At 40.9% G+C, this 12,785-nt stretch overlaps 1 long non-coding RNA gene across 1 annotated transcript; it reads left to right on the top strand.

Annotated features, from left to right (window-relative positions):
* Window positions 1-9,247: 9,247 nt before the first annotated feature.
* LOC121575350 lies at window positions 9,248-10,273 on the top strand. Its single transcript, XR_006002317.2, has 2 exons — window positions 9,248-9,495; window positions 9,968-10,273. It is a non-coding gene; the product is annotated as an uncharacterized LOC121575350 (long non-coding RNA).
* The last annotated feature ends 2,512 nt before the right edge of the window (window positions 10,274-12,785 follow it).

The following is a 12,785-nucleotide window of genomic DNA, read 5'->3' as shown; positions in this document are numbered from 1 at the left end:
CAGCTGGGCTGTTTCTAAAAACAGACACCCCCTCCTCATTTATTCTTCACAGCAGATGCTAAGTCCTGTCTGTCTTCAGAGGAAGGCAATTACTTGAGTCAGAGAGAAAGGCACGCCTCGCTCTAATCAACCAGCATCAAATCACCCACTGAGTGACAGACTGTCACTGACTCATGTGTGGACCGAGAACAGGAAAGGAGGATGGCAAAGAGAGAGAGAGGACGGAGGGAAGGAGGGAGAGAGTGACAAGGGTGAAACGTTTACAAAAAAAAAAGAAGAAGTAAATTAGAGAGAGAGACACCATCTCTTATACTTTCAAAGCTGCTTTGACTTACAGCGGTCAAACACTTTTCATCCCTCTCAACTTTCATCAGATCTTGCCTCTACCTCTCTCCCTGCCTGTCAACCTGCATACCTCCTCTCGCTCTCTTTCTCTCTCTCTCTCTCACCCTCCCTCCCTGCCTGCCTGCCTGCCTGTTAGTGTACCTCCCTGCCTCTTCGCCATGGCTCCTCAGCCTCTTACGTAAGGCTGACCTGGTAAAATTCCACAGCTCACTCACTCGCTCCCTACTCCCCCATTTCCCTGTGGCGACAACAATTTGGTACTGTTCAGAACCAGCCGCCCATTTGTGGGATGTTTTTCCAGCTGCTCACAACAGGGCTACCTCAGTTTATATGAGGTCTGGATGGATGAGGAAGTTTCTAGGAAGCATTACCTGCTAAAGCTTTAAGGCTATGATCTAAACACTGCATGGCATTATATATAACTGGTCACTGCTGTTGCTCTTAAACTTTGAAGATTAACTTGTGTACAGTAAAAACATGGATTTTTAATGAGTCTCCCTATTGGTGTGTAAATGTGATATCTTGAAGTCTAAGACTCATATAAGGCATAAGACTGCTAAACAGCTACCCGGACTACTTACATTGACCCTTTTTGCAATAACTCTCTTGCAGTGACTCTATGCACACACATGTCTGTCTGAATAAGTCACTCTGCTGTGTGTTTGGACTGCAGCCAGCTGAAATGAGGCGCTGCATGAGGGTGTGTGGGGGTGTGGGGGGTGTGGGTGATAAAACAGGCCAAACAGCTGAATCAGAGTTCATCTCACACCATTCAACACATGCAACAAACACAGAATACAGAACAAAGGCAGATTTATAAATACAGTTGAAGTCGGAAGTTTACATACACTTAGGTTGGAGTCATTAAAACTTGTTTTTCAACCACTCCACAAATGTCTTGTTAACAAATTATAGTTTTGGCAAGTCGGTTAGGACATCTACTTTGTGCATGACACAAGTAATTTTTACAACAATTGTTCACAGACAGATTATTTCACTTATAATTCACTGTATCACAATTCCAGTGGGTCAGAAGTTTACATACACTAAGTTGACTGTGCCTTTAAACAGCTTGGGAAATTCCAGAAAGTGATGTCATGGCTTTAGAAGCTTCTGATAGGCTAATTGACATCATCTGAGTCAATTGGAGGTGTACCTGTGGATGTATTTCAAGGCCTACCTTCAAACTCAGTGCCTCTTTGCTTGACATCATGGGAAAAATCTAAAGAAATCAGCCAAGACCTCAGAAAAAAAATTGTAGACCTCCACAAGTCTGGTTCATCCTTGGGAAAAATTTCCAAACGCCTGAAGGTACCACGTTAATCGGTACAAACAATAGTATGCAAGTATAAACACCATGGGACCATGCAGCCGTCATACCGCTCAGGAAGGAGACGCGTTCTGTCTCCTAGAGATGACGTACTTTGGTGTGAAAAGTGCAAATCAATCCCAGAACAACAGCAAAGGACCTTGTGAAGATGCTGGAGGAAACAGGTACAAAAGTATCTATATCCACAGTAAAACGAGTCCTATATCGACATAAGCTGAAAGGCCGCTCAGCAAGGAAGAAGCCACTGCTCCAAAACCGCCATAAAAAAAGCCAGACTACGGTTTGCAACTGCACATGGGGACAAAGATCGTACTTTTTGGAGAAATGTCCTCTGGTCTGATGAAACAAAAATACAACTGTTTGGCCATAATGACCATCGTTATGTTTGGAGGAAAAAGGGGGTTGCTTGCAAGCCGAAGAACACCATCCGTGAAGCACGGGGTGGCAGCATCATGCTGTGGGGGTGCTTTGCTGCAGGAGGGACTGGTGCACTTCACAAAATAGATGGCATCATGAGGAAGGAAAATTATGTGGATATATTGAAGCAACATCTGAAGACATCAGTCAGGAAGTTAAAGCTTGGTCGCAAATGGGTCTTCCAAATGGACAATGACTCCAAGCATGCTTTCAATGTTGTGGCAAAATAGCTTAAGGACAACAAAGTCAAGGTATTGGAGTGGCCATCACAAAGCCCTGACCTCAATCCTATAGAACATTTGTGGGCAGAACTAAAAAAAGCGTGTGTGAGCAAGGAGGCCTACAAACCTGACTCAGTTACACCAGCTCTGTCAGAAGGAATGTGCCAAAATTCACCCAACTTATTGTGGGAAGCTTGTGGAAGGATACCCGAAACGTTTGACCCAAGTTAAACAATTTAAAGGCAATGTTACCAAATACTAATTGAGTGTATGTAAACTTCTGACCCACTGGGAATGTGAAATAAATAAAAGCTTAAATAAATCATTCTCTCTACTATTATTAAAAACTGAGTTTAAATGTATTTGGCTAAGGTGTATGTAAACCTCCGACTTCAACTGTAGCTACCTTAATTACCTTGTACCCCAGCACATGGACTCAGTTGTGGTACTCCCTGTATATAGCCATGTTATTTTTACTTGTTATTGTTATTTGTTATTCACTGGGTATTTATACCTCGTGTCACTATTTCTATTTTTGTATCTTTATCTTTAGCTTCTTTGATGTAAAGTCCCCTGTTTAGGGGACCTGCGTGGTTCTGGTACCGGTTCCGACCGATCTTTTCACTTATAAATCGATCTGTGGACACCATAGCTTGCATTGAGCGGCAGCCCTGATTCACACAGACACAGGAGTATGTCCCTTCTGCCAGTGTGAAGCAGGATGTGAAATCTGACACCACTTGAATCTGGGATGTCTCTCCTACCATTTCATTCGCTCTTCCGACTGTCCATCAACTCCTGGCTGAACCCTACATCACAGCCAACAATAACACACATGCCTGGAATCTTTACATCGTAATGCAGCAGGAGAGAGTGGTTTCGTCACTGTAGCTTATTCAGAGATCGATTTATAGACAGTAATATAATTAAAATAATTAATAGATTTTAAACAAAAAAAAACTTTAATATGAGTTCAAAGGCGAGTTCCTAACAAGTTCAGGAAGCCAAGCTAGAGCTCTGTGAGATGTTCACAGTGATGGGGCAGACGTTTTGATCAAGAGAGACGTTTAGAAATTATGCACATTTTCTCTAACACTGAATATACAAATATGTATTTTACAGTTATAAGGAAGGTGAAATCTTATAGTTGTTTTATAAATTGATTATACTATATTTAGAAAAAATATAAGTAATTTCAAGCCTTATTCATACAGTTTTGTTGAATAGGAAATACATCATAAAATATTTCATATTTTCATATTTTTATCATACTGTGTACTTGAGCTTGTGTCCTCAAAAGTGACCACACCTCAGCAAATTATAAAAAAAATTATCAGAAAGGTGAGATTTTATCCTTTCTTGGAGTATGCAGCAATACTAGATATTGTTTATGGCGCTCTCATGATAAATAATTACTTTTGGGGATTACGTAAATTACATTTCCGATTACATTTATTTACATTTAAGAGGCTTTAGCTCTGAATTGCTAGAAAAAGGACCCTTCAAGTAAGCATTTCACTGTTAGTCTACACCTGTTGTTTGCAAAGCATGTGACAAATATGATTTGATTTGATTTGAAGACTCTTCTCTCCTCTCCTTAATGGATACTCCCACCACCAACACAATTGTCCTTGGTTCACCTAACAGATATGAGTCAATTTGATGTGATCTGATCCACCAGTTGCAACAGGTTGGAAACCACAAGAGGATATCAGAGTGACTGATAAAGAGACCAAAGACAGGCCTCCTGTTTAATCATAGGCCAGAGGCTGACACATCTGACAACTCTTACTAGCTATGCAGAAATAAACAAACACACTGGACTGATACACACATAATGTGTGCAGCTTTGAATATAGCAGTTCTGACAAGGTATAGCATGAGGGAAGAGACAAAGACACATGCCAGTAATGATCACTGAGAATGACAGAAAATTGACCATAGAGTAACTTCTGCTGTAGTGGTTCTGCTCCTCTCTGACCTTCTCCACCTAGGAGAAAGGCCATTTTCATGTCAAACCAAAGTCGACAGAAAATGAAAATGTACTCTAGAAAAACACATTTTCTATTAGATGTAATGAAGAACAGGTGCAAACAGGTCCACTGTCCTGGGTGTTATTGTGCAAGGAGTCTGTTAGGGAGTGTGTTGCATCATGCAGGTCACAGGAATTAGCTAGCTACAGTAAAAGGAACACTCGTTTTGCTAATGTCCCCAAGGTTTGAACAGCTGCTGATAACGTCAGCCAACATGCAGTATCAACAGTCAGGCATTCAACTCAAGCAATCATTGCTCCCTCTGCAACCTCTGAACCAACCCACTCACTCTTTCACTCTCTCCTTTCCACCATCTTATACTTTCTCCTTTCTTTCAACCTCACGTACATTGTCATACATTCAATACCCACTCATCCAGCTTTACACTTTCTCACGTGCCTCTTCCCCATGCATTCACTCTGTCACTGATATCTCTTTAGACACTCACACTTCCTGTCTCACCATTGCAGAGTGCATGCCTCCTCTCAAGCTACAGTATCCTCTCCCAGCCTCTCATACCCACAACACAAGGGTCAATAAACTCACACACCCTCTACTCTAGTGTATTAGATTACAAGGTGCAGAAGCCACTGGCAGAGATTGAGTCACACACACTTGTCACACACATATTCCTGGTTTGAACTGCAAACCGTTTTGTGAGGTAAGTGCCAAGGGCAACCTCTCCCTGACGTGCAACCTGCAGGTTAGCCACTCTGTAGTGCAAACAGGATTTGTCCTAAGTCGTGGACATGATGCAACAACATCAGATAAAGTGGATTCTAAGAATTTCGTTAATTGGCGTTAACTGGTTTGTTAAGTTATTACAACAACAGTCAGGTCACAGACTAAAAAAAGCTAAACTCTGATATGGAGGTTACAGCTTAGCATCAGGTTAAAACAACAACCTTACCCGGTATATTTCCAACTCTATGTAAGAGTGCGTGCAAGGGTATGCATTCATGTGGACCTAACTTACAAGTATAGTTAGCATCATGAATTTACATATGGGTCATACATGCATGAACATATTTGTATACTGCAGCTATATGATATATGATAAATATACAAACTCCAAAACTCCAACACACACACACCCACATACTTTGAAGTCCAGAAGAACAGGTTGGACCACTGAAGAGGAGGAGGGTAGGACGCTACGATAAATCGTGTTCTTCATTTACCTTGGAGGCAAGGTAAAATGCACAGTGTGTAAGCCTTAGAGGCAGGGAAGTCATGTTAAGCTGTTTTGTCAAGGACAGACTGGTCTATACTGATGGGCTGGTTTGATTTACTGTTGTTGATGTAGTCATTAATGTGAGCAGTGTGTTGTAAATTGCATGGTGTACTCTACTCTACAGCACAGCTGGGTTGGTGCTGCTTGGCCTCCCTGTCTTGGCACAGCAGGATCCCCACGTTCCCACACTTTCACCATACAGTGTCAGGCACTGGAGCTGATCAAGACAGATGGCCTCATGTTCAGCAGCACATTTTAGTATTCCACTTCCTGGCTGGGCTGGCTGGGCTGGCTGTCCTCTGCTCTGCCTGCTCTGCTCTGGCTGGTTAATAATTTGTCAGGTCCTGTGGGGTATGAGGACAGCATGTCGACAACAGGCCCACTGTTCCTCTGGCCAACGATGGAGATTAGAGCGAGGCTGATCCGGCCATTCTGCGGCCAGGGGGGAAGGTGGGGATGAGTGAGGGGGGTGGGCACTAAGCCTGTTTCTCTCTCAGCTCAAAGAGGACTGAATGGAGTGGTCAGAGAGTTTTGCAACAGTCTCAGCCTTCACAGAGCAGTAGTGCCATAGTTTCTGTAGGCCAGCTATGTAAACACTGCTATGAACAAACATACACACTAGTAGCACACTAATCTTACTAGAGTCGATGTCTGCGCCCCACGGAAATCTAATTAGCATACCAAAAAAATCCCCATCAAAATCCGTCTCTTTAAGCTAGAGATATATTTTTTGCATGGGCTGCGTCTCAAACCACCACATCCACCGATGTCGGCCTTCCGCATCTGCGGGGGAAAGTGTCAGAGCTACAGAGATGTTTGTCAGACCAGGAGACATCCGGAAAATCAGTCTTCTCACGAAAACGTCTGAAGCGTCCGAACAGTTTGGGCTACACACTAATATGACCCCACCATCGAAAGGTGAGACTCTCATGAACACGTACATGTCGGTTGTTTCGCCCACAAGCCTCACAAGACTCGTCTGAAGGTAGCCCGGTACCAGTTTTAAAAAAATGAATGGCAGTATATATGGAAGTACATAAAAGTGACAACAAATGGGTTAAATATGGCTAAAAAAATACATAAAGAATCCTGAACCTTCTTATACATGTATCTCTCAGATATAGGACAGACACTTCAAAACATACTTCCTTTTGATTTATTTTACTGCCTATCTTTTCTGCCATGTATGAATGTGTTATTCAATGAGTTTCTATGGGCTAATAGCAGTAAGGCCAAATTCAATGTTTCATCAAATAATTTGTTGATATATTTTGTTATACTTACAGGGGTCCTAAAAATAGCAATCAAATAGCTAAATGATCCTTGGTATGACCTTAAAACAATTCCATATGTTAGCTTACTAGAAACCCTGCGCTGGGCCCTTAGACCTTATTCATGTAAGTGAAAACCCACAAAATCAATTACTGATAGGAGTGTACCCATTCCTCTATGTTTATGTTCAATGTAAATGTAGAATGATGTCTACTCTGTTGCATCTGTAAAACATGTCTGCAATTAACCAATAGCTACAATCCTATTATGCAAGTCAAAAAGCTGACCAATGGAAAACATCAGACTAATCAAAAGTAGTTTTCGTTTGCAGGACCATTATGTTTGTTCAGAACAACCAGTATTGTACAGTGAGGAAAGACAACCATAGGTTCCCAGTAGGCAGGTACACTCACCTCTGTTATCAACTGTCCAAACAGCCTGCATGTGTACACACTACCCACACAGACAGAAACCCTGGAAGCCTCTCAACCTCCACCACCACTACCACCACCACATGGACTCTGATTCTCTCTCCACATCAGGGCTCTGACCCCTACGAATAAGATAAATATCATACTTTTGTGAAAAAGAAAGTCCACATCAAAACAATTCTCCCCATGTAAAGAGTTCTTCGTGTTTTTTTGTGGTGTGTCAGTGTGTTATAAACCCACACCTGACACCTAGTGGTGAAACTGTATGCTGTGCTGTGTTCAACTATATAGATCTGTCTTTCATTTGACATGTGTATGTATGTGTGTGCATGCTTCCATTCACAAACAAGATGTTTATCTGAGTCTACTGCCCGCACAACGATACAGGAACAATGTGCACAGATGCACACACATAAAACTCACCTCAAATAAATTGTACAGCATTTTCACTATAGTTCACTTTATATCACAAACTGATGTTAAAAAGAAAATAGAAGCATGCAGTAAAAAAAATTAACTTGGGTGGAAAGTAGACACACTGTACTAAAGTGAAACATCAAGTGTTTCATCACAAACATTGGAATGTGTCTACCTGCTCACGTCAAGATCTCAGACAAGATAAAGGAAAGACTACAGTACCTGTTTTAACTAGTGTCCAAACACACACCTATATATTGTCTGTCAGACATTATCTGTCACCCAATTAAAGAGCTGTGATTAAGTACATTTAAGTATAGCCTTATTTTATACAGGAAAATATGTAGTTACCACACTGATAATGACAGGGAGTCAATTTTTTTCAAAGGATGGTGTTAAAGGGGAAATCAGCAGTTGTTTCAATAAAAAGCTGAGGGATGTGGCTGGATAAATGTAACCACTCTCAAAATCATAGACAGAGCTATGGATACAAGGACCGACCATCCATGATATCAACATTATAGTTCTAACCATGTTTTGAAGCTATACAGTGTTTGTTTACATTTACTTTGTTCACAAACATTGGAGTAAAACAAGCTTATATTTTGGGTTCAGATGGGGTATGACAGTTCAAATAAGCTCATGAGGCATTTATAAGTTATATTATTCAACAATCAATGGGTACATATCATTAATTTCTAAGTTAAAAAAAAATTAATGTAGACACTGCAGATTGCCCCTTTAAGGTTAAAACGTGTTTATTGTTTCATGCAAAATACCTGGAGGAACCTGGAAATGTGATGTTCTGCCTGGATGAAAATGGACACATACAATTACATGCAAAGGTGAATGCAAAACATTGGTAAAACTAGTATCCAGGGCTTAATATAAATAGAGTATGTACAAATCGTAGAGAGAGAAAGCAAACTCAACAGTCACACTTCAACTTCAACTTAACCTTAAGATTATAATGGTAGAAGTAGATATAGTATGCTAATATTGATTTTGGCAAATGTTGAACAGCTTGTGCTAACAGAGTGGTATCGGCAGCAGAAAATGACAGGAGAGAGATTAATAGACACCACGGGGACTCATCAAACACACACAAGGCCACCAGTGAGGTTTTACTGTCTTATAAAAAATTGTGAAAATCAGGCATGTGGTATTAAAGTGTGCATATCTTCTAAACTCCCCAACAACGCACTACACTGACGAAGCCTGATCAGCCAACCACAAGCAAATGTCAATAAAATGCTCTGGAAGTGTGGGACAAGAACCTGTCACCTGGTGATTTTCATATGTTGGTGTCTTGTTTCAAACATCTTTATGTGCACCGCTATTGTAAATGTACCTCCGGCGTCATGTTGACAGCAACAGCACACCCATGGTGAGACCTCCCACTGGGCAAAAACTGGTTGAATCAACATTGTTTGCACGTCATTTCAACAAAAAAAAATGAATACGATGATGTTGAATCAATGTGGTAAACTGATTGGAATTGCAAAAAGTCATCAACTTAAGGATATTGTGTTTTTCTTTACCCAACTTTTAACTTAAGTCCAATGAGATTGTGAAATCTTTCTTGATTTCACATTGAATTCACGTTAGTTGACAACTCAACCGAATGTAAAACAAAACCAGACCTTGAACTGACGTCTGTGCCCAGTGGGCAGTAGCCTGACCCCAGGTATTCAGTTCACCACCCATCACAATACAGGAGACACAGGAGGTGCAGACAGACTGAGAATATAGTTCTCCCCAAATATCTCGCTGGGCTGTGAGGGTACACATACAGGTGAGCCTCTCTATCACTCTGTAACTGGTTGGCAAATTACCCTTCTCTTGCAGCATCAGCTGCTGACTCCTAACTTTCTCCTGGCCTCTGTCTCTTCTTTCTCTCTCCCTCTCACCATTTCTTTCTCTCTCAATGTATCTCTATAAACTCTCATTTGTTGATGCCTGCTTTACCCTCTGATGTTTGCCATGTTCTCTCAGCATGTCTCTCCCTGCCTTCAGTGTGAGACTGCTGGTTCTATGCTGGCTGTTTGGAACAGGGTGTAGTCAGAGCTCTCCACCATGGTTCCAGAACATCACTACAACTCTGTCCAACCTCTATGTCTATTTTTAATGCAAATGTAGAATGATGTCTACTCTGTTGCATCTGTAAAACATGTCTGCAACTAACCAATAGCTACAATCCTATTATGCAAGTCAAAAAGTTGAGCAATGGAAAACAACAGACTAATCAAAACTGTTTTCGTTTGCAGGACCATTATGTTTGTTCAGAACAACCAGCCTTGTACAGCGAGGAAAGACAACCATAGGTTCCCAGTAGGCAGGTACACTCACCTCTGTTATCAACTGTCCAAACAGCCTGCATGTGTACACACTACCCACACAGACAGAAACCCTGGAAGCCTCTCAACCTCCACCACCACTACCACCACCACATGGACTCTGATTCTCTCTCCACATCAGGGCTCTGACCCCTACGAATAAGATAAATATCATACCTTTGTGAAAAATAAAGTCCACATCAAAACATGTTAGAGGCAATTCTCCCCATGTAAAGAGTTCTTCGTGTTTTTTTGTGGTGTGTCAGTGTGTTATAAACCCACACCTGACACCTATTATTTAGACTGGCCAGGTGAATCCAGGTGAAACTATGATCCCTTATTGATGTCACTTGTTAAATCCATGTCAATCAGTGTAGATGAAGGGGAGGAGACAGGTAAAAAAAAAAAATGTTTAAGCCTTGAGACAATTGAGACAAGGATTGTGTATGTCTGCCATTCAGAGGGTGAATGGACAAGACAAAATATTGAAGTGCATTTGAATGGGGCATGGTAGTAGGTGCCAAGCACACTGGTTTGTGTCAAGAACTCCAACGCTGCTGGGTTTTTCACGCTCAACAGTTTCCCGTGTGTATCAAGAATGGTCCACCACACAAAGGACATCCAGCCAACTTGACAGAAATGTGGGAAGCATTGGAGTCAACATGGGCCAGCATCCCTGTGGAACGACTTCGACACCTTGTAGAGTCCATGCCCCTGTGTGTGTCCTGGAACCTTATCCCAGGAAAGGATAAGGAAGGCTGGAGGTGGATTCATGCTACAAAAAAATACAAAAAAACTTCCATTCACAAACAAGATGTTTATCTGAGTCTACTGCCAGTGCAACATCTTGCTAAAATACAGGAACAATGTGAACAGATGCACACACATAAAACCCACCTCACAAGAGTGTACACATGCAAACAAGCAAAAACATGGATGAACAGAAATTGTATAGCATTTTCACAATAGTTCACTTCATATCACAAACTGATGTTAAAAAGAAAATAGTAGCATGCAGTAAAAAATATAAACGTGGGTGGAAAGTAGACACACTGTACTAAAGTGAACCATCAAGTGTTTCATCACAAACATTGGAATGTGTCTATCTGCTCATGTCAAGATCGCGGACAAGACCACAGTACCTGTTTTAACTAGTGTCCAAACACACACCTATATATATATGACCGTGAGTAAAATGTTTCAAAGGATGGTGTTACAGTGGCAATCAACAGTTGAAAAAAGAACTAAGTGTGTCCCTAACACTGTTTCAGTAAAAAGCTGAGGGATGTGGCTGGATAAATGTAACCACTCTCAAATTCATAGACAGCTATGGATACAAGGACCGACCATCCATGATATCAAAATTATAGTTCTAACCATGTTTTGAAGCTATACAGTGTTTGTTTACATTTACTTTGTTTACAAACATTGGAGTAAAACAAGCTTATATTTTGGGTTCTGATGGGGTATGACAGTTCAAATAAGCTCATGAGGCATTTATAAGTTATATTCTTCAAGAATCAATGGGTACATATAATGAATTCATAAATCCTAAAATGATTGTAGCAACTGCAGATTGCCCCTTTAAGGTTAAAGGTGTTTATTGTTTCATGCAAAATACCTGGAGGAACCTGGAAATGTGACGTTCTGCCTGTATGAAAATGGACAAATGAATTGACATGCAAAGGTGAATGCAAAACATTGGTAAAACTAGTATCCAGGACTTAATAGAAATACGCAAAAATTATATATAGAGAAAATAAACTCAACTATCACACTTCAACTCCAACTTCAACTTAACCTTAAGATTATAATGGTAGAAGTAGATATAGTATGCTAATATTGAATTTGGCAAATGTTGAACAGCTTGTGCTAACAAAGTGGTATCGGCAGCAGAAAGGGACAGGAGAGAGTTGAATAGGCTTCTGTTGATTTACCACCTGACACCTGATTTTCCTCAATATTATAGGTCTATGGGTAACACTTTATTTGGATAGTCCATCTGTAGATGCTCTACAGACTATCTACAGACTATCAGTAACGTTTCAACTATCAATCTGCTAACCCTAACCTTAGCTCTAACCCTAACCTTAACCCTTATCCTAACCCCAGCCCTAGCACAATCCTAACCTTAACCCTTACCCTTATTCTAAACCTAACCCTAACCCTAAACGTAACCTTAGCAAGCAGTTGCTTATCAACAGATAGTTTGTTGATCGGTAGATCATCTACATATGGAAAATACGGGCTATCCAAATAAAGTGTGACCGGTCTATGAAATGGAGACATCAATGGGACTCATCAAACACACACAAGGCCACCTGTGAGGTTTTACTGTCCTATAAAAACTGTGCAAATCAGGCATTCTTACTGTTTTTTTGTGTGGTGTATCAGTGTGTTATAAACCCACACCTGACACCTAGTTGTGAAACTGTACGCTGTGTTGTATTAAAATATATACAGTAGATCTGTCTATCATCTGAAAAGGTGTGTGTGTGTGTGTGTGTGTGTGTGTGTGTGTGTGTGTGTGTGTGTGTGTGTGTTTCCTGGAACCTTATCACAGGAACGTTTTAGGAAGGCTGTGGGTGGATTCATGGCGTAGGCTACCGAAGAACCAAACAAAAAACTTCCATTGACAAACAAGATGTTTATCTGAGTCTACTGCCCATTCAGCTGTTTTTCTAACCTCATTATCTGAAGCGTTAACGTTAGGTAGTTAGTAGCTACTGTACTCGAAATGTAGCTAGCT

This window comes from Coregonus clupeaformis, chromosome 10 (assembly GCF_020615455.1).
Source record: "Coregonus clupeaformis isolate EN_2021a chromosome 10, ASM2061545v1, whole genome shotgun sequence".
NCBI classification, from domain to species: Eukaryota; Metazoa; Chordata; class Actinopteri; order Salmoniformes; family Salmonidae; genus Coregonus; species Coregonus clupeaformis.
The sequence above is the reverse complement of the archived record's forward strand: the minus strand, read 5'-3'. Positions and strand labels throughout refer to the sequence as shown.